This window comes from Siphateles boraxobius, unplaced genomic scaffold (genome assembly GCF_051911475.1).
Source record: "Siphateles boraxobius isolate OS27281-9 unplaced genomic scaffold, OSU_SipBor_1 7, whole genome shotgun sequence".
NCBI lineage: Eukaryota > Metazoa > Chordata > Actinopteri > Cypriniformes > Leuciscidae > Siphateles > Siphateles boraxobius.
In genome coordinates this window covers 37,324,542-37,345,837 of record NW_027509197.1, presented here as the reverse complement: position 1 = coordinate 37,345,837, position 21,296 = coordinate 37,324,542, and the positions used below count along the sequence as shown (strand labels likewise).

The 21,296-nt window shown below is 37.6% G+C and overlaps 1 protein-coding gene across 7 annotated transcripts in view; it reads right to left on the bottom strand.

Annotated features, from left to right (window-relative positions):
• The window catches only part of cobll1b (cordon-bleu WH2 repeat protein-like 1b), a 56,643-nt gene that overhangs the window by 29,534 nt on the left and 5,813 nt on the right, over window positions 1–21,296 (bottom strand). The window contains exon 1 of one of the 7 annotated variants that reach the window (XM_077216386.1): window positions 554–677. The exons of 5 other annotated variants lie outside the window; for them this stretch is intronic. The gene's annotated coding sequence lies outside the window, so the exon portion shown is untranslated. Of the gene's footprint in view, window positions 1–553; window positions 678–21,296 lie in introns of those variants that run through there. One more of the 7 variants, XM_077216387.1, reaches the window with a different exon arrangement.

Sequence of the window (21,296 nt, the reverse complement as noted above, 5' to 3'; positions counted from 1 at the left end):
AGGCTAACTGTGGTCTGAGATTGTTGGGAGAATGTTTCAAAAGCGTGCATGCTTGCCGAGTGAATCTGGGACAAATGAGCGGGGTTTCCTTGCGTCCTACTTGGGCATTGTGACGGGCTGCTTCCAGTGTTGGCCCTTTGGGGAAATGTGGGTTTGTGTTGTAAGACCTGAACAATATCCAAAAGACACCTTCCTGCTACACAGCGGACTCCATCCGGGATATTTTAGGAACAATGCAGTTTAACTTTAGCGCTTTACTTCATAAACTTCAGACAAGCTTTGCAAACCCAACAACACTCAATTATATAAAAGTCCAGTAACTTATTTTATTCCAGGTAAATCCAAAACACACACATAAAGTATGGTCGTGTGACTGGTTTCACAGCTTAGTGTAAACAAAGTTAATAAACTAACACTTTTTGCTTGAGTGACATGAACGTGCATGAACAAGACCTGCAAAAGGATTTGCATTACAGTTACCTGCCCTACAGGTACAGTACAAGACAAGGACAGTCATTCATTAAACCTAGATCCTGAGACCATTGTTCCTTACCTCCTGTGCTGTAGTGTGAAATTCCTCTTTTTAGTCACCTCACATGTCCCATTGATCCACACAGTCAGTCAGTGAACGAGTAAGACACGACTAAAGAAAGATTCTGCCCAAAAGTGGCAGGCCCACCTTAAAGCCACGCCCCTTTATGACATCAGACTCCCCATAGGCCTGTCAGACAAACCTCTATGAAAGTGTGTGTGTTAATGTGAAGCCGAGCAGCTGATCATGGCCAAAGATGTGCAATCAGCTTTGTGTCTCCACTCTGTAAACTCAAAGCTTGGTGGGTAACAGAATGGCATTGGCCATTCAGTGATTGATGAAATGCCATTGCGCTAATGCAATCAAGTCTTATCGCTTTCAGCTATGTTTGCTTTGCTGTTATCAAACCACGACGCAAGCATGCACACTAGAGTACATTGAAGTCAATGGAAACAGCACACTGCAAGGACGGAGAGAGAGTCGTGAGAAAAAGGTTAAGAAAAGAACTTTTGCTGCAGATGTAAGCATTCATTGAAAGGCGGTTCCCGGTTTCCTACATTTTTATATAATTTCAGCATGATCCAGCTCTTTCCACACCCTCAAAAACTGACCTTACTCATTCCTATCCGTCAAACGAACTGCTAAAGATTTCTCTATGTATGCAAACTTACAAAAATAGGAATGCAAGCAGGCGTCCGTTAAAAGATTCGCTGCGTACCAAATTTCAACTTTGACCAACAAATTCATAGCAAAAATACAATGCAAACATCTTTTAGCACAAAGAATACAAAATGAATAAATAATAAAGCTGAACAATTTGCAATGCTGGTGCTGTAGGAAAGTGGAATATATCTTTTACTTTACATTTTAAATTCATCATTGTCATTTATAGTTATTTCTTTTACTAAAAACAGAAGCTCTAAAGTGTGACATAAAACCATATGTGCTCTCCAGATATCAGTAACAGCATCAGCTATTAAACAAAATATATACATCAGTCAACCACTAATTTGATCAATTTAGATGTATTATTTGTCATGACTGCATATACTGCTGCCCATAATCATTGCAAGATCTGAAGTCCTTTCTTATGTAAAGTCTAGTGCAACACACTTTTCATCAGTTAAACCCGGACTAAGAGATCACTTGTGCAACTACAAAAGAGCAGAAGCATAATACAGAAGTATTTGCTCACATTCTTGCTCAGGCATGTCAGGGCCCAAACGTTCAATTAAACCTGCTAGAAGAAAAACAACTGCTCTTTTCCATCGCCTGTGATCTTGCTATTATCTAGGCTTTTCCTTGAGAGATGGACCTAATTATGTGATCCCTCAAGACAGCACATCAGCTTCAACAGGCTCTGGGCGGCGAGCCGATAACAGCTGATTCAATCGGTGGCCGAATGCAAATGATTGATTAAGCATCGGTTGCTAAGGAGAAAACATGAGACCTTTTCTGGGAATTCTGATGCAATGAGAATCTAATGAAATAAAATAAAAAAAAGCATTTCATTAGACCCTCTGAATCATTTCAATTCCTGTCATGATATCACAAACATGCTTTTGCAAGATTCTTGTAATGTGTTCAAGGCCCTCGAATGAGAGTAAAGCAAGTGTGGGACCTTCGGATGGAAAACCCTGCCAATGAATGTGCATTTCATCAGGTGCAGGGACTTCATGTTCAAGTGTCCAGATGAAGAGAGTCACTCCTGACAGACTCACAAATGGCGTAATAATGAGAACCGAATCATCTTCCCCCAACACACAGCTGTGATTCATGTGGTCGTCTGCCTACCAGATTCAGCTCTTTATCATGAGACTCGTTCACAAACAGAAGCCTGCAGTGACGCCAAACCAGACTGTTGCGTAGGAAGAAGCAGATTGTTTGGCTAAATCTCCAGATTTCACTTAATGAGATAAACTGGCACAATATTCGAAACAATTTTGCGTTGGCCCAGCTGTCAGTTCTCGCTCCAAACGGGCTTTCACAAGCACAATTGTGGTAATGTGATGGAGAAAAGCTGTTGCAAGCAATCAAAATCTAATCTTTACAGGTGAAAGGTTTCATTTCGCAACACTATCATCACTGAACAGAATAATAAAAAGCTATTGTATTAACTTGTACCTGAAATGTAGCGCACAAATTGTATAGACTACAGTTATGGTACTTTTGTTACCAATGGAGCAAGTGAATTTAAGCATCGCAACATTATAATGAACCGTATGCAAAATGAGTATTCATTTTGAGATTTGCTAAAGATTACATTTAATATTGTAATTTATGTTATTGTTAAATGTAATTAATTAAATTATTAGAGAACTTTAAGTGACCGGTAGTGATGTAAGGGCTCAGTGAATTAGTGATTAAAGAGTTAAAGGGCTCGTTTACCCAAAAATTTTAATTCTGTCACTCTCACCTTCATGTCATTCCAAACATGTATAACAACTTTCTTTCCTCTGTGCAACACCAAAGAAGATATTTTGAAGAACATTGGACTCTACTGCATTTTATTGTAAAACAAACAAACAAACAAAAACTTTTTTTCCACAGAAGAAAAAACATCATGAGTCAATGATGACATAAATGTCATTTTAGGGGAACATTCAGTCTGTTTCTCATGTAAAGCTAGAATATGACTTTTGAAGACTTGAAATATAGGCAACAAAAAAAAGGAGAAAACAAAAAACAACAAAGGAAAGGAAGTCATACAGATTTGGGGGTGAGTATTTAATTGCAGGATATTCATTTACTGTTTTCAAGTCAAGTCCAATTTATTTGTTAAGCGCGTTTCACATTACAATTCCTTTTTAAAGCAGCTTTAGAAAGTCATACTGTTATGTCTATTATTCCTTTACCATAGAGCAAGTCTCAGGGCTGGGCGATATAACATTTTTGATATATTGTATAGTCTATCATAGTCTATTGTGGCATCCTAGTGATAATAATACATTACAACTTTAATTAAATTAGGGTTTATTCAATTAGATAATTATAATTTTTTTGTGAGAGCTTTTAATTTTTGTGATTAGCCTACTTTGCAGTAAAGTGGCAAGTTATGCAGGATCGTAAAAAAAATTGGACATTTTTTATTGATTGTTTTGTTTTTTATTTTGTATTGAATTGAACACTGGAGGGATTGTGTAGAGTTGTGTGTCACATGTTCCACAGTGAAGGAGTCACTGTCCTCAAAGGACAAAGGAGAAATTTTAATATTGCATTGTTCTTCATATAAAAAGTTCAGGAGGGAACTTCAGGAAGGTAGAAGGGTTAAAAGTGCCCTACTGCCTGAAATAATCAGTTATGGAAAGTGGACAAAGGGTGAGGCCCCAAAAATTCCAATCATATGCTTTAAGAGATTACTGCCTCAGTCACGCAGTATATGCATGCTCAAACCTGATCCATAATCCTGAGTCTGCTGAAAACAACTCCATCCTGCCTTAGTTTACAGAGCTTTCTGATGTCAAAAATCATTGTTTGGCCAGTGGAAAGTTTTATTCAGCATGCTCCATTGAAGCGGTGCATTAGAAAGGCAGGAAGAGCGACTGACCTTCAGATCACAGTTTACCGTGATTCTGCAGTTTCCTCACACTCACAATGAGGGAGAGCAGTGGAGCCCGACCACGAGAGAAGTTTTCTTTCTCTTTTTTCATGGCTTTCCAGCACCCCCAGACCTTGTTGGAGCGAGATGTCAATCGTGCCAGTTTTCCTTTGCCCTTATAAAAACAGAGGGAATGCTAAAAATGCTTACCGCTGACAGCTACTCCCTGCAGATCTGCTGAAAAGGTGTGATGACCATGAATGAAAGCATTATGTGAGCTACACTTTAACACATAATAACAGTTCTATTTAGAACCATATCGTCCTGAAGAACTGTTTTACGGTAAAATAGTTCTTTGTGTTAGAGATTCTTTATTCTCACCTAATTGTTTTTTTTAAATCTGTAACCGTCAAAAAATCCTTACAAAGCACCTTATTATTGATTTTTTTTAGCTCAACAGAGACAATTTAAATAGAGACATGCCCCTTCCTCAATCCTCAATACAACTATATAGGGAAAACCCGTAACGCCAAAGATGGTGGTTGTATGCACATGTCCCGGACCCTCCCGCTGGAAAGCCAATCATCTGCTTTTAACAGTCAAGCCGGGATACATTTAAGCCTATCGTCTGGTTCCACTGACGCATGCGCACAGTTGAGGTTTGCGACAGCGGAGACGATAAAGTATAACCTGTGGGGAAAAAGGCGTTTTAAACCTTATTTTGGGGCAAAGTCATCAAACTTCTTCAGCAATTTTTATCATATTTTACTGCTGTTTCTATACATGCAGTTTTTATGTCCCGGTGACCAGTGAAAGTGCAGTTCTGACTCTCTCTGCCCATTCATTTAGATAGGAGCCTGGTCTTGTTAATCCGAAATAGCTGCCCGGAGGCGTTCCCAAGATGGCGGCCGAGTGGCATGACTTGCCTAAAAGGACTTTGAGCTCAACCATCCAACTACACAGGCTGTCAACACTTTCAACAGAAACTGGAGCGCATTAACGCAATGGCCAATCAAAGGTGTTTGATGAGTTAGTCCGAATCGGCTCAATGCACCAGAGTTTGCACACTCCCAAATCATTTCATTATAACCAACAAGGTATAAACACGATTTAAATAAGAGATTCAATTTACTGATTTTTTGATTATAAGGGGAGTTTTCACTCACTCACTTGCATTGCAGCAGAACTAAAGTGATTGATTTCAGCTTTATACACTATTGTAAGATTCTGTATAGCACATTCAAAGCATGGTTCTTTATGGAACCTTATAGAAAGGGTTCTATTTAGCACCAACAAAGGTTCTGCAATTGTTACCATCAGAAAAGCCCTAATTGTGTTCAGAACCATTTTTTTAAAGGGATAGTTCACCCAAAAATGAAAATTCTGTCAGTAATTAATCACCCTCATGTTGTTCCAACCCCGTAAGACCTTCATTCATCTTCAGAACACAAATTAAGATATTTTTGATTAAATCTGAGAGCTGGATCACTCCTCCATAAGCTTCTAAGGGATTGAAACTTAGTGTAATAGCGTAGTGCTTCTGTGTTGTACGTCACACGAATCACACATATGACCAGCGTCAGCCAATAGTGAGCCTACGTGTGACGTGCAACACAGACGCGCTGCGCTGTTACACTAAGTGAACTGACTCGAGGCCCACAGAGAAGGAAATGAATAGTTGAAATAAAGTCGTTATTTCTGTTTGTTTTTTGCACACAAAAAGTATTCTCGTCACTTGATAAACTTAAGATTGAGCCACTGTAGTCACTTGGACTATTTTAATGATGTCTTTAATAACGTTTAGGGGCTGGCAAGTTTCAATCCCTTAGAGGCCTATGGAGGAGTGATCCAGCTCTCAGATTTAATAAAAAAATATCTTCATTTGTGTTCCGAAGATGAACGAAGGTCTTACGGGGTTGGAACAACATGAGGGTGAGTAATTATTACTGACAGAATTTTTTATTTTTGGGTGAACTATCCCTTTAAGAGTGTTGGAAATGAAGGCTCCATATTGCATAGACAACCCTTGGAAAGACAAATGACCAGTGAGGGCTCTTTAATATTTCAATGGTTTCTTCTAAATAGCAATGAGATTAAATGGAGAGCAATTTTTTTTTTCAAGACCCAAATTTTACATTGGACATCAAGTAGAAAAGTGGCCGGGATGTGATGCAAAAAGAAGTGGCTTGGATTGAAAAGGGGTGTTTGATGGGCAGAGGAGGATATTCCCTACGGACAGACAAAACACAGATCCAGGGCCACAGCTGGTAATATGGTAAGAGAAGGTCGCTCACCGTAAACACAAGCTGTTTAGAGAAGGTCTGGAAAGGCCATTACTCCCAAAGCATTGTGGGATGGGAAGATAGAGGAAGAGAGATGAGATTGGGGGAAGGAGAGGGAAGAAAATACTCTGTGTGAATCACATCCTCTATGCAAGCCCTATTATTTCAAGAAAAACAAAATGTTGTCTCTGAACTATGCTTGTACTCAAACTGTTACCACATCGAAACCATTTAAACAACATCTCTCACCTTACAATTAGTCAGACTACACTGGAAATAGGGGTGGGTGATACCAGTTAAACCTGATTCAAATGTCAATTTGAATAAAAATTGGTTATTTTGGTAGACATTTGAGAATTGTTTCACGGGAATGCTACCGTGAGATAGGGAATGGCTGTTATTTATAAATAATATATAATATATTGTATTTTATAAAAAAATGTTTTCGATATTTATTTTATTCACTACGTGAATAACTGCTAACCACTGCCACAGAATCAGCTTATGATGTTTGTCTCTTGCAAACTAAGTCTGACTAAGCAAATAATAATGCATAGTAATTAAATACGATATAAGATAAAAAAATGATATAACAATTAAATAATCATAATGCAAATAAGCAAATAATTGTGCATAATAAATAAATTTAAAAAAATTTGAAATAATAAGAAAATAACAACAATGCAACTGAGGAAATAATCATACACAATAGGTTCAAAAATTAAAATAAATATATATATATATTTATATATATATATATATATATATATATAACCAGGCCAGAAACAGATTGACAAAGGAGATCAGAGTTGCTAAAAGGAACTACTCTGATAAACTGAAAAACCAGTTTTCATCCAACGACCCATCATCAGTCTGGAATGGCCTGAGGAACATTACCAACTACAAGTCACCATCCCCTCGATCTGTGGACAATCAACACCTGGCTGACGATTTAAATTCATTTTACTGCCGGTTTGAAAAGCCCTCATTCACACCACACACCCGGTCTGATCTGCACTTCACACATTCACCATCACCTCCTGCACTCCAATTATCACTCCCCCCTCCTGCCATCCAACCTGAGCTTAAGGTCTGTGTGGAGGACGTGAGCCGAGTCTTCAAAAAACAGAAGACTAGGAAAGCCTCAGGCCCAGACGGCATCTCATCTGCTTGTTTAAAAGCCTGCGCTGACCAACTGGCCCCGGTCTTCACGCAGATCTTCAACAGATCATTGGAGCAGTGTGAAGTTCCCTGCTGCTTCAAGCGCTCCACTATCATTCCTGTCCCCAAAAGACCCAAAATCACTGGACTTAATGACTACAGACCTGTCGCTCTCACGTCTGTGGTCATGAAGTCGTTTGAAAGACTGGTGCTGGCCCACCTGAAGGACATCACTGGACCCCTGCTGGATCCCTTTCAGTTTGCTTACAGAGCAAACAGGTCTGTGGATGGTGCAGTCAACATGGGACTGCATTATATCCTGCAACATCTCGACAGACCAGGGACTTATGCAAGGATCCTCTTTGTGGACTTCAGTTCGGCCTTCAATACCATCATGCCTGGTCTTCTCACAGCCAAACTGACCCAGCTCTCCATACCATCCTCGATCTGTCAGTGGATCACCAGCTTCCTGACGGACCGGCAGCAGCGAGTGAGACTGGGGAAACACACATCCAAGACACTCACAATCAGCACTGGTGCTCCCCAAGGGTGCGTTCTCTCCCCACTGCTCTTCTCCCTGTACACTAATGACTGCACTTCTAAAGACCCCACTGTCAAGCTCCTGAAATTTGCAGACGACACCACTGTCATCGGTCTCATCCGAAACGGTGACGAGTCTGCTTACAGACTGGAGGTTGAACAGCTGGTTGCCTGGTGCAGTTATAACAACCTTGAGCTGAACACGCTCAAAACAGTGGAGATGATCGTGGACTTCAGGAGGAACAGCCCAGCACTCCCCCCACTCACCATCATGAACAGCACTGTGGAAGCAGTGGAGTCATTCAGGTTCCTGGGCACTATCATCTCTCAGGACCTGAAGTGGGACAATCACATTGACTCCACTGTGAAAAAGGCCCAGCAGAGACTGTACTTCCTTCGCCAGCTGAGGAAGTTCAACCTGCCACAGGATCTGCTGATTCAGTTCTACTCAAGAACATCTCGGCACAGGAACAGTTTCTTCCCACAGGCCATTTCCCTCCTGAACAGTTAACACTCCTCCCAAGGCATATGCCTGTAAGTGCAATACTCCCACTGTTTAGTGCAATATCCCACAACTCAGGTGATACTTATATGTAGATTTATTTATTTATAATATTCAAAACACTGTAAATAGGTTCATAATCTGTAAATCTGAAAATGTCTATTCTGACTAAACCCAACTGTGATAGTTTTATTCTCATATATTTATATTTTTATTTTTTATTCTTATAATTTGTAGTATTATGTTTCATGTTGTATTTGTATATGTCCACTGGAAGCCTCAGTACCAAAACAAATTCCTTGTGTGTGCAAGCACACTTGGCAATAAAGCTCTTTCTGATTCTGATTCTGATTCTGATATATTAAATAAATAAAAATGTATAATTATATAATGTTAAGAATTTTTAAAAAAATATTACAATAAAATAATTGCTAAAATATAAAAGTAACTAACTAAAATAAGGAAATAAGTGTTTGTTTTTGCCTTGTAAGAGTCTGCATTGCATAAGTTCTCTTCAAAAGATCCTGAGTCTTCGACACAAACACGATTCATCCACACTGATCTCATGGCCCAATCAAACGGATTATAAAAAGACCACAAAACAAAGCCTCAAAAGTTATTAAAATACTGCTGTTTATACATAGTGTAAAAAGAAATTTTCGCTATTTTCACTTAGTGTAAATAGCAGCTACCGCTGCCTTTTTCAAAACTGTGGTGAGAACTGGCTGGTGCTGAAACAGGAGGTTTATGACCCTTTAAATACTGTGTTGGGTCGACATTTGATGTCCAAAGTAAAACAAGTTGTGATCTAACTGATATAAGGAACTGTACAAACCACTTTTGTGATAAAGACCACCTCATACATGCTGCTCAACAACGGTATCTGAAAAACAAATGGAAACAACTACATCTCACCAGGAAGCCAATGAGACGTATAGGCCGAAACGAAAGGTAATAGTCTTTAACACTGCATTTATGTTCACCATTGAAGCAGCTCTCCCATGACGAGCGCAAGGGGAGACGTGGTACAATGCAGGCATAATGATCAGTATGGGATTCAGAACTCATTGGGTGATCCATATACGACCCGCAAATGACCCCGTGCTTTACAGGTCATGCAGAGGGTCAATGTACTGTGCCTGATGAACTCTCACTCTACCATTTCACCCACGCGTTTCTCCGGGTTCACATATGTCCCGACCTTGACTTTCCCATCGCAGAGTCTAGATACAGAAAAGTCAAGGCCAAAACATCTCCTTCTCTACAGAGACCAGTCAAAACATCTGCCAAGTATTTAGATAAGCAAAGCAGAAGGGAAATGGTTCCGATCACATGATCGCAGCCTCGCAGGGATATTGTGTACCTCTTACAAGATAAGTAGACCGGAATTAAATGCTTAGCTTACTTAAAGACATGTGAAATTCAAATCCACTAACCTTGTTGTATGCTGAGATATGCAGGAATATACAGGAGTATAAAAAGGTTGCAAGACCTTCTTATTAGCAGAAGAGCCAACATTTACATAAAAGTAAAAAGGGAAGTATTTCTCCTGGAGTCATAATTAAAAACTATTACACTGAATCCTTTCTTCAGAGACAAAGAGACATTGTCTGTAGAGACATAGAGACTTGCCAGAGATACACCAGCCAGTGTTTTCCCTCTTAGACAATCACACACGCAGTAGCGTCCAAAAGTCACCGGGTGGCCTACACTTCACAACATCGCCGCTTGGGTTTGCAATGCAGGGTCAGAGATGGTAATGCATTCATGGTTCTTCTCCAAGAAGTCATGACTTGGTGTGTTTTTTTGCACAGATTTTGTATCACACAAATTATGAAACTCAATAATAGTTGGCATAGGTACAAAAATATAGTCAATAAATTAAAATAAATAAAATCAAATATTAAAAATATAATAAAAATAATAGAAAATAAAAAAAATTAAATAATCATAATACAAATAATAAGGCAACTAAATAAATAACCACGCATAGCAAGTAAATATTAGTTGAATAAAAAAATTATAAAATAAAAAAAAACCTCAAAAATAATAGTCAAGGACTACATAAAAGCCACAGTTTTGATTTCATGAGCTCTGTATGGCATTATAAAGCTGCATGGAAACAATATGCATGATAAAAAATGCCTTAAATTTGATTTGATCGCTGTTGGACACTTACATCAGAATTAAATGAGGAAATCACAAGAAGATTGTACAATAAAAATCTATATATGTAGACAGCAATCTTCTAATGAAATCAGATACGAGTACCTGACACAGAGAATAAAACTCAAGAGATTTTTATAACAAGATGGACACACTTGATACAAGTCATTACGAGTTGGCGAGCTCAGCGGCCTGAAATACAGTCCCTGAATGACTATGATGTCTAAGTTATGCGGCAGATGGACATTTATATCTCTCATGTTACATTAAAAAATGAGGAGCAGGGGAAATTGTCTTTTTTTTTTTTATAGTTTGATGTGCTGGAAACCAATATGTCTTATCATATTAAAACATTGTGCAACATGGGAGCAGCTTTAAAGTCGATTATTACATTTTCTGTAGAAGATACAAGTGGTGTTGTCCCTTGCAGATCCACAGCGATGATGCAAGGGAGTTGCCAAGGGGTTGCTAGGGTTGTATCATAAAAGTAACAGTACTCCTCTTTTCAATAAATAGCACATTTTGAGGTGTCATTCATGACTGTGACATAAACAGTGGTGAATTGTAATACTAACTAAGGGTACGTTTACACGACAACGATATGCTTTTCACGAAAACGGAAACGTTTTTCCTGTGAGTTTTCCCCATAGACTGTAAAAAAAGATGGACGACGCCCCTTTGTTCTATTCCATTGGCGAGAAGTGAAGCCGCCATTGTCCCGATATGGCGCTGACATCTTGGTAGTTGAGTCTGCGCAGTTGCGATTTCGGGACCAGACATGCGCAGTAGTGAGCAGGAAGTAAAGCCGCGAAATAAACGTCCTGCTTTGGTCCCGCCCTCACTCTGGCTGGATCAAGCGTAAGCACGCTCCTCTGCTGCAGAACAATCCATTATGTCGGTGTGATATAGTTAATTATAGAAATTTAGATATTAAATTTAAAGCTCCAATCTCCCCAGTCCTCCAAAGATCCCGAAAAAAAGTCCGTTGTTGCTTCAGTGACTACTTTGCTCAGAGAACCTGTCAATCACAGCTGTCAATCATGTACGCCACAGTGCCGTTTTTATAGCATCAAATAACTAACTAAAAACAAACTTATTTTAAAAACAAACACTTGAAATTACATCATCGTGATGAAAACTACAGTAAATGACAGAAACTATCCTTGGAAAAAAGATATGTGAAGTGTAATTTAATTGTTTAGTTGGTCTCATGTCCCATTGAATAACATGGGGAGGCGGGGTTTATGAGCTATACTAGGACCAGTCACCGGGGGGCGATCGAGACGCTTTGGCTTCACTTTTCAGGGCTTGTGCGGCACGCTTGGTTTTCCCGCGTTCAGACGACACCATTGTCAAAAACAACTAAAAACACCTAAAAACGCTGTATTCTTCTGCCAGGACATCAGATGGCTATGAAATGCTATAGACTGAACACGTAATACGCATGTGCATGACGTCATCGTCTCTTTATTGTTTTTGTTGTTTACACGGAGACCGTTTTCTAAAACTTGCACTTTGAAACCCATTTTTAAAAGTTTGCGTTTTCAGACACCAAAAACGTGTAAATGAATGGCCAAAACGAATAAAAAGTTTTACATTTTAGTTGAAAACGGTGTCGTGTAAACAGTCCCGTCTTTTAAGTTTGGCCAAATAATGAACCACAAATATAAGTAAAAGTGAAATTGCTTATCATATGGTCTTCGTTTCCTGTTTACAAATCTTGGCTTTGGGGTCCATATGACCCCAACAATTGATAGAGTATTGTACAAAAAATATACATTTTTACTCATACAAATAATATATCATTTTTTTTGTTTACTTCTCATCTATTCATTAATGCTGTGTTTTGAGAGATATGACGTACTTTTTTACCTATTTACTGCAGAATTCCTCCACTACACCATTAGCATAAGTATGAAATATTAATTTTTTATGAAAAAAACACATTAATGATGATCAAATTTAAATAGGAGTTGTTTCTGGATATTGATATAGGTGTTAGATGCATAATTCTGCCATCTGCTGGTTAGCTGTTTTTTTTGTAGATAATATATTTTTAGCCTGGAAGTGTAATTACCATATGCATCCAGCAGAGGCCCCATAGAGATCCATTCATTTTTCTGGATGTGACTTACTGCTCTTATAACAGCTTTTGTTATGAATATATATATATTTAAACGTTTAAAATACATTAAATCAGTATTTTGTCAAAGTTTAGAATTATTGTTGTCTTGAAGTATCTTGTTATTGCAATAATGCTATATACATTTCAAGTAATGCCAAATAAATTTGCAATAATGCCACATAAGTTGCCACTAAAAGAAAATACTTGATTGCAATTACATATTTCAATAATCAAAATGTATAAAATTATTAACTTTAGAATAAGAAATTAATTTTTAAAATGTAAATAAAAACAAAAAACAAACAGCTATAGGCGGATATGAACAGGAGTGAAGAGTAAACACACCTGTGTGTCTGTGTGTGTTTGTGGGGGCGGCGGGGCGCACATGCATGTGTGTGTGTAATCATGCTCATTCCACATTGTTTTTTCTCTAATGCCAGGCCTTCATTTATGTGTGAACATTTTTAGATTCATGCTGGAATTATTGGTTTTATTTCCCAATTTCTATAAAAATGCTCTCTATTGCTGTCACACCTGTTTGTTTGTGTGTTTCTCTGTGTGTATGTGATCTGTGTGTAGTCATGTTCTTTCCATATTGCATTTGTGCTCTCATACCATACCTTCATTTGTGTGTGAAAATTTTTAGATTTATGCAGAAATTATTGATTTTATTTCCCAATTTCTATAAAAATGCTCTATTGCAGTCACACCTCTCTCTATCTGTGTGTGTATTCGTGTCTGTGTGGGCACACATGTGTGTGTGTTAATGTTCATTCCACATTGCATTAGTGATCTAGTACCAGGACTTCATTGCGGTATGGAAATTTTCAGATTTATTCTGGATTTATTGATTTTTTTTGACAAATGAAAAATAAATTTTTTTTTTTTTTAGATTTTCCCATTCATTTCAATGTGAACAACCGAATCATGCCCATTTTTTTGTGTGTGTGTATAGATAGATAATGTAATAAAAGTCACAAAATCTTATTCCACTGAGATGAAGGGAACCATTTTTTTTTACTAAGGAAAAGTCGAACGACCAAATTGAGGGTTAAAACCACCTACCAAAGTCTGACTTTCTTAGTTACATCCGTTTTTCATAATTTGCATTAAAAACAATCCATAACTCTAATTTATGTTCATAATAAAAATAATAAATGATGATAATGATAAACTTCCACATTGGGACACATCAGATTCTCAGACAACTTTTATATTTGTTTTATTATTAAAGACTAATGAGATAAATAATATTTAAAAAAAGAGTAATACAAATCATAATAATACAGTAGGCCTATTATTATTAAATAAATGTTATAAACAACATTTTTTATAATTATTAAATAATAATTAAAATACATTTATAGCATTAATCAATATAAAATATTATTAAAATAATAAAATAATGATACAAAATGCGTATAAAAAATATTAAAAAGTCATACATTTGTCACTTCTAAAATGTCAGGAGAACCACAAAATGCATTTATAAGCGAACTCTGATGCAGATAGATGGATTTAGTTTCAGAGTAAAGTGGAAAAGTCTTCAATAGAGCATTTCTTCAAGAAAACAGCTCTTTCAGTTCCCACAGGCAGGTTCAGTATATTTTTATGATGCGAGGAGACGATCTCAAAGCGTAGACAGAGTTCTGCTGTGAGTTTTTTGTTGTTGTTGTGCCTAGTCATTAAAAAGAGTCGGTTCATAAGACTAATGTGTTTATGAATCAGACAACACCGACTAAAACAACACAATGATTCAGCTAAAAATCAGTGCAGGAAACACCAGAGAATGCAGACATGAAACTTTTAATAGCACCAAATATCATCCAATTTGTATTTTTTATGCCAATGTCTGTCCTCAAGACAAGTGTCATCTTTGTAAATGCAAGCACAAATGTGCATACCAGCAAACTCCAACAGCTTACAGTTGCGCCAACAAATGTGTCACACTTGAGGAACTCAATGTGCATCATCATCTGGAATGCAACATTTAAAAGGACAGCATGTCTGACGGAGGTAGTGTAACTCCCCGAAAAACACAAGGCACACACCAAACTAATCAATTTAGAGCATATTCCTTTTTGCTGCATTCAAAGCAGTTTACGGTCACTGCCTGCAGGCCTGACAGCAAAACAAAGAGCCCCCATTCTCCTGTGTTCTCTGGAGTCCTGCCACATGCTCTTTCACTGCTCGGAGAAACACAACATGGAGAAATAAAGGCCTTGTATTCCTCAAACAGGAAAGGCAGTGCGAAATCAGTAGTTCTCGTTCCACAGAGAGAAATATTGAAAAACTGCATTAAGTGTTGAGGAGGCTGGAGTGTTAAATACAGCTGTTGAGAGAGAGAGAGAGAGAGAGAGAGAGAGAGAGAGAGAGAGAGAGAGAGAGAGAGAGAGAGAGAGAGAGAGAGCATGTGTATGTGAGGAATGTGGAGGAGTCAAGACGTATGGTATGCACAGAAGATCTATGGCATCCATAGTCACTGGCTCTGTCCCAAATCCTAGTGAGCTGTCTACGTAGGCAGCATATTAAGACATCATGCACACAGGAAACATTAATATTCTGACTTTTTTCTGAATTTTGGCCAAACTCTATAGCAGTATTGCATGCATCCTTCTCTGAGAAGATAATGCCAGAATACTTTGTGACAAAAAAAAACATTGCAGATTAAGCTAGACTATTCATAATAATAATAATTTGATATCGAAAAATAGCTATGAAAACCTCAGTCCAACTAAAGACTGACTAGTTTACCCAAACCCAATATTTGGATGGACAACACTACCATTTTTAAATGTTTTTTTTAATATATTTTTGAAAGAAGTCTCTTATGTTCACCAAGGCTGCATTTATTTAATCAGCAATACATTAAAAACAGTAATATTGTAAAATATTATTACCGTTTCAAATACCAGTTTTCTATTTTAATATGTTTTAAAATGTAATTTATTCCTGTGATGCAAAGCTGAATTTTCAGCATCATTACTCCAGTCTTCAGTGTCACATGATCCTTCAGAAATCATTCTAATATGCTGATTTTCTGCTCAAAAATAATGTATTATTATTGTTGAAATATATTTTTTTGTGGAAACTGTGATAATTTTTTCAGATATATTTTTCTTATATGAATAGAAAGTTCAAAAGGAACATACTGTCTGCTGGGTTCTTATTTGGCCGGTTCATTCTGTCATGAATTTCTCAGATGAACCCAAGCGCAGACGCTATGCGATACACGAAGTTTATTGTGGACAGAAAACAGGGAAAACAAAACCCACGAGGGGGCAAACAACATTGGTAGGGAAAATAAAGACTAATAACACTAGACTGTAAATTCACAGCAGATACAAGACTAAACAGCTCTTTGACAAACAAAACTCTTAACAGGATACTCACGAGGGTGATTACAAAATGAACTGGCACAAGACAGCAAACACAAGGGGATTAAACAGGAGAGAAAATGATAAGGACAACAGGTGATCGTAATAAAACAATGATGAGAACAAGGGGGTGGGGTTAAGTGACAAGACAATACAAGCACACAAAACATGGATCTGTCATGATACTGCCTCAAAACTAGAGAAAATCAAGGACACAAGAGTAGAATCATGACAGCTATGGTGTTCTGACTGGTTTCCAGAGGTTTTCCTTGCCAGGTTTATTCTGGATGGGGTGTTCTGATGGTATCTAGGGTGTTGCTAAGTGGATTGTCCTGGGTGGTTTCCAGAAGATCTTTATCAAGCCAACATAACATCACTGTTCTTATACTGTAGCTTTCAACAGCAGATTGGATAGAGCAGCTGTGTGTGTGTGTTAGTACAGTATGAGTGTATGCAATGCAGAGGGAAAGTTGGAGTGTGAGAAAGAATGGAAACATCTGCAACAACACTCAAGTGCTTCCATTCCCTGTCCCTAAGGTGACACTTTGTTGTCAAGGCCTGGTCCTTGCTGCACTGAGGTAGAGGTGGCTGTGTTGATCATTTGGAAATTACTACAGATCACACAAGATGACATCATAAGCGAGTAAACTTTCCGGCAGTTTTTCTCAACACCGAACCTGTTCGTCCAGCTTTGAATTCCAAGAACAGATGTCAAAAGTAAAAGAAGCCAAACTGCAGCAGCATACAAGAGTCCTGCCAACACCTGCGAAGTTCCACATCTTGCTTTCATATTTGCAGAGATCAAACTTAAATTCCCCTCATTTGTCAGTCTCTTCTTCTACCATTCCGAGCTTCCAGAATTTGAAACCATTGCTAAATCTGTGCATATCTTCAGTCGCTGTACGTCACTAGCAGGCCAATATTATCTGCACTTTTTTGGGGAGGAAATCGGCAAAACAGATTTAAATATTGTGAAATCTGTTGCATGGATGTGAGAGTGCAACACTTGCATTGGTAGCTGGAAGCATTGACAAATTAGATACAATATTTCATAAACAAACACAGAAAATTACTTTGTCTATGACATGCATTTACTGCGATTTAGTAGGACTGGTAATCGATTCAGATTTCCCAATTCAATTACGCTACGTTCTAGTATTGTCAAAAATATCGATATTTCGATAAAAATCGATACTGAAATATCTGCACGGTACCAATACTAATTTCCCGAAGTATCGATACTAGCCGAGCCGTCACTTTCACTTCTCTCCAAAGGCGCGTTGACAAACACCACACGCGCACGTCTCATTCGCAATGGTTAAATAGCAAAAGTGAAGTTACTACTAATTTGTTACTTGATGCATAAGTTTCCACTGATTTTGTTTTTGCTTGAAGTTTAGGTGTCTTTTGTTGACATTGTGACTGGATTTGATTTTACTTGGAAATACAAAAGATTGCACTTTTTTTTTTACTTGCACTTTATTGGTTTTTGAATTTATGGCAATCTGAAAAAGTGCAATACCTCAGGACATTTTAGTTAATTTAAAATAAACCTCATTGTCATGTTCTAGACTTGTTATATTTAGCTTTAAATAAAAAGCTAAGACGTTTATTTCTCCGTGGTATCGAAAATTCGATATTTTTCAAGGTATCGTATCGAAGTTAAAAATTCTAGTATAGTGACAACACTACTACGTTCAGACTGTGAGTCCAAATACGATTGAAATCCGTTCAGATTTAGCAAGTAAAAAATCACATGAAATCCACATTTCTGAAAATCTGTTTCTGTCTGATTGCTCTGATCAGATTTCACATGGTTTATGTGACTTTCTCACGGCATGTAAAACGTAAGCATCGGACGTTGTTATTGGAAACATGCTGAAAGTCACTGCAGAAACAAGGTTGTGTTGTTGCAAACAGAAAACGGCAATGTTTTGAAACCGGCAGAGACGACGGCATGGAATAAAGCCGCTCACACCAGCCTCCTACGTTTCTGCCGCTGCCTAGTCCAGCGCACACATTGTTATGTTGATAACATCTGTTTTGCAAATCCCTCCATGCTGTGGTTATTGTTGTTGGTTTTGGCATAGAAACCAATCCAGATATTCTTGAAAACTAAAGAGCGGCATGGGACACACAAATCAAATCTGAACAGTTGTGATACACAATGTGGACAGTCAATAAATTTAGATTAGATTATCAAAAAATCAGATTTGGACTGACAGTGTGAACAGAGCCTTAGATTCAGATACAAATGCTCTTGATTCTATTTGATTCAATTTCAATTTGTTTGAATTCAATTCTGAATCATTTCAGTATCTGTCAGTTGTAAAGTCCATTTTGCTTCTTTATTCTTACATACAAATACTATCTCACTGCTTAGGCAGTGTGTAATTACAATACATTAATTCATTTATCAGACGTCTATTTCGTCGTAGGAACCAACAATATTCATAGTACACTGTGCCAGGGGCCTGTACCATGATGGTAGTTGAACAAACTCAGGGTTACAAGATTAGTTTCGAGTTGACAAAACCAAACCAATCCAACCAGGTTTTGTTGGTACCATGATGCTAATCATCAACTTTCTCTGTCAACTCAGGCTTTGATCCTGAGTTTAGGAGTTAAGGTGTGACATCAGTAGCGAACAACCAATCACATGCTGAGAAAGAATGAAAATTAGATTCATTTCTCACGAGAGAAGCAGCGCGACTCACTCCTCTCTTCTGCAGAATATTACGAGATTAAAAAATATTAAGAATTTAAACAAACTTACACAGAAAATAGCTGTATATGAAACACAACAACTAAAAGAAAAAGTCTTTCTATATTAGTGCAAGTAAAAGTTGTGAAGTTAGAATACAGTTTATAAAGGTATAGAGAGAATTGAACATTGAAGCTCACATGTAGTCATCATATAGCTTTATCTATTGATTCTAAAGCGTATTTATATTACCTTTTATATATTTATTCCTTTAAACTGTGCGTACAGGTAATACTAATTTATAAACTAAAATTGTACATGTGTCATTGATTTATAATTACATAAATAATATCTAAATCATACAAAAATTATTATTCTAAATAAGCATTACTAAAAGCCAGACGATTTTGTCTTTAAAAATCATTTGCTATGTAGTGACCTTAATTTGGAGTAGGAACGGGTGGAATGACTTTATCGCATCAGACATGTGTCACTTTGCTCACAGCTGATTGGTCCAAGTTCGGTTTGCAACCTCTTACCTGGAACATAACCTGACCCGGACCAGGTTAGCCATGAAGCGTTAATTACTATGGCGATGAACACTGCTAAAAGCCAAACCACTTTCATGATGCCTAAAACCAAAGAGTAGCATGGTAGCATGGCCGCCATTTTGGGGTGAAGATTCCAACTGGAGTTACTGGACAACAGCACAGAAAACAGTTGCTTTATTGAGTATTTCCATTTTATGCAACTTTACACATTGACTACTATTATAGTTACCAACTCCATTAGGCCTGAAATATATTTTGTACGTTTTAATCCCCTGGATCATGCTACAAACATGATGATCTTATAGAACATGATGCATTGCTGTGTCCGTTATCCTATAATTGCCACTTTTGGACAGTGGCTGTGTTTTTTTGTTTACATAGTCTTGCTTTATCGGTCATTAAAGGGACATTGTGTAGAAATTTCTCCCATCTAATGGTGAAATTGTATTTTGCATTCAAACGAATTGTGCTCTCCACCGCCTCGCTTTTTCAAATGCGTGTTGCATCTACGATTAGCTGTAATGTACCAAAAAGCTATGACAGGATGTCTTCTAATAGCACTTTGTCGAGTTTCCCATCGGGTGAACAGGTTTGTTATTTCAAACAAACTGCAACTTGACACAACGAACAAACGAATGTTACAGTATGAATAATAACAGTGCAATGCAGCCTTTTAAACTTGCCGGTGTCGTGACAAGCGCCTCTCAGTGCTCTGCTCCTCCGTTTCTGCTTCTTTCAGTCACGTGACACTGGCTCTGAACGAAAACACGTTGTGGAAACACGTTGGCCTAGTACTTTTTGACCCTCTCTGCTATTACAGTTTTTCAAGATGGCGGAACGACATGGAAGCCTCCATGGACCTTCCCATCACATGTATATAAAGATAATAAATTCTTCGTTTACGAGGATAAGTCAGATCATTGGCAGAGGTATTTGTACAACATTGAGGACATATTTGTGGAAAAAAATATTGATTTTAGATAATAAAATACCTAAAAAACTACACATAGTCCCTTTAATATAAGACAGTACTGCAAAAAAACAGTTTACTGTAAAGCTATTGTATTGCTGTTATATATTTATTGTCCAACATTCCCAATTATCTGATATAGCATCATATATAGCATAACTTTACTTAATTTTATATGTTGGTATTAATTCAGTGTTTGTAATGCTAATACTAAAGGTTTTGTGGGGAAAAAGTAGAAGACTTATCTAAGTCTGTGAAATAAACTGTTAAAAGGGATTTGATGATCACTAGTCTAGTGATTGTACGTTATTTTGTGTTGTCATCATTCAGTTTGGATTTGATCTTTAATGCAATTTTTTTTTTTTTACAAAGCAGCTGATATTTCCTTAGCGACAGCAAGAAGCTAGTGTATAATGATGGGAAGTCCGGCTGTTTTCAAAGAATCGCCTTTTAGAGCGGCTCGTTCGTGAACGACACATCAACACTAGTGGACTGCCGAGTCGCTTTCACCCCAAAATTGCGATAGCGTAGCGCTGCTGCTGGACGCTGGTGTTGCAATGGAACAATATATTGGCTTTCACTTCTTGTCAATATACGTTCTTTGCTGAAACCCAGGGTTGGCGCAAACTAAACTGAAACATACCTGGCTAGCCATCTAAACCGGCTTCATGGTATAGGCCCCAGGTTTAAGGTATAAACAAGATTAGATCTGTTTCAAATTGGTAGCGTTTTTTTAAACAATTTTATTTTTTTTAAAATCATGCATTCGTGATCAGACTACTATGGTTGTGTTTCAAGGTTGCGAATGGAGATTGCGATTGACCGAAAAACTATTTTTAGCCAGACCG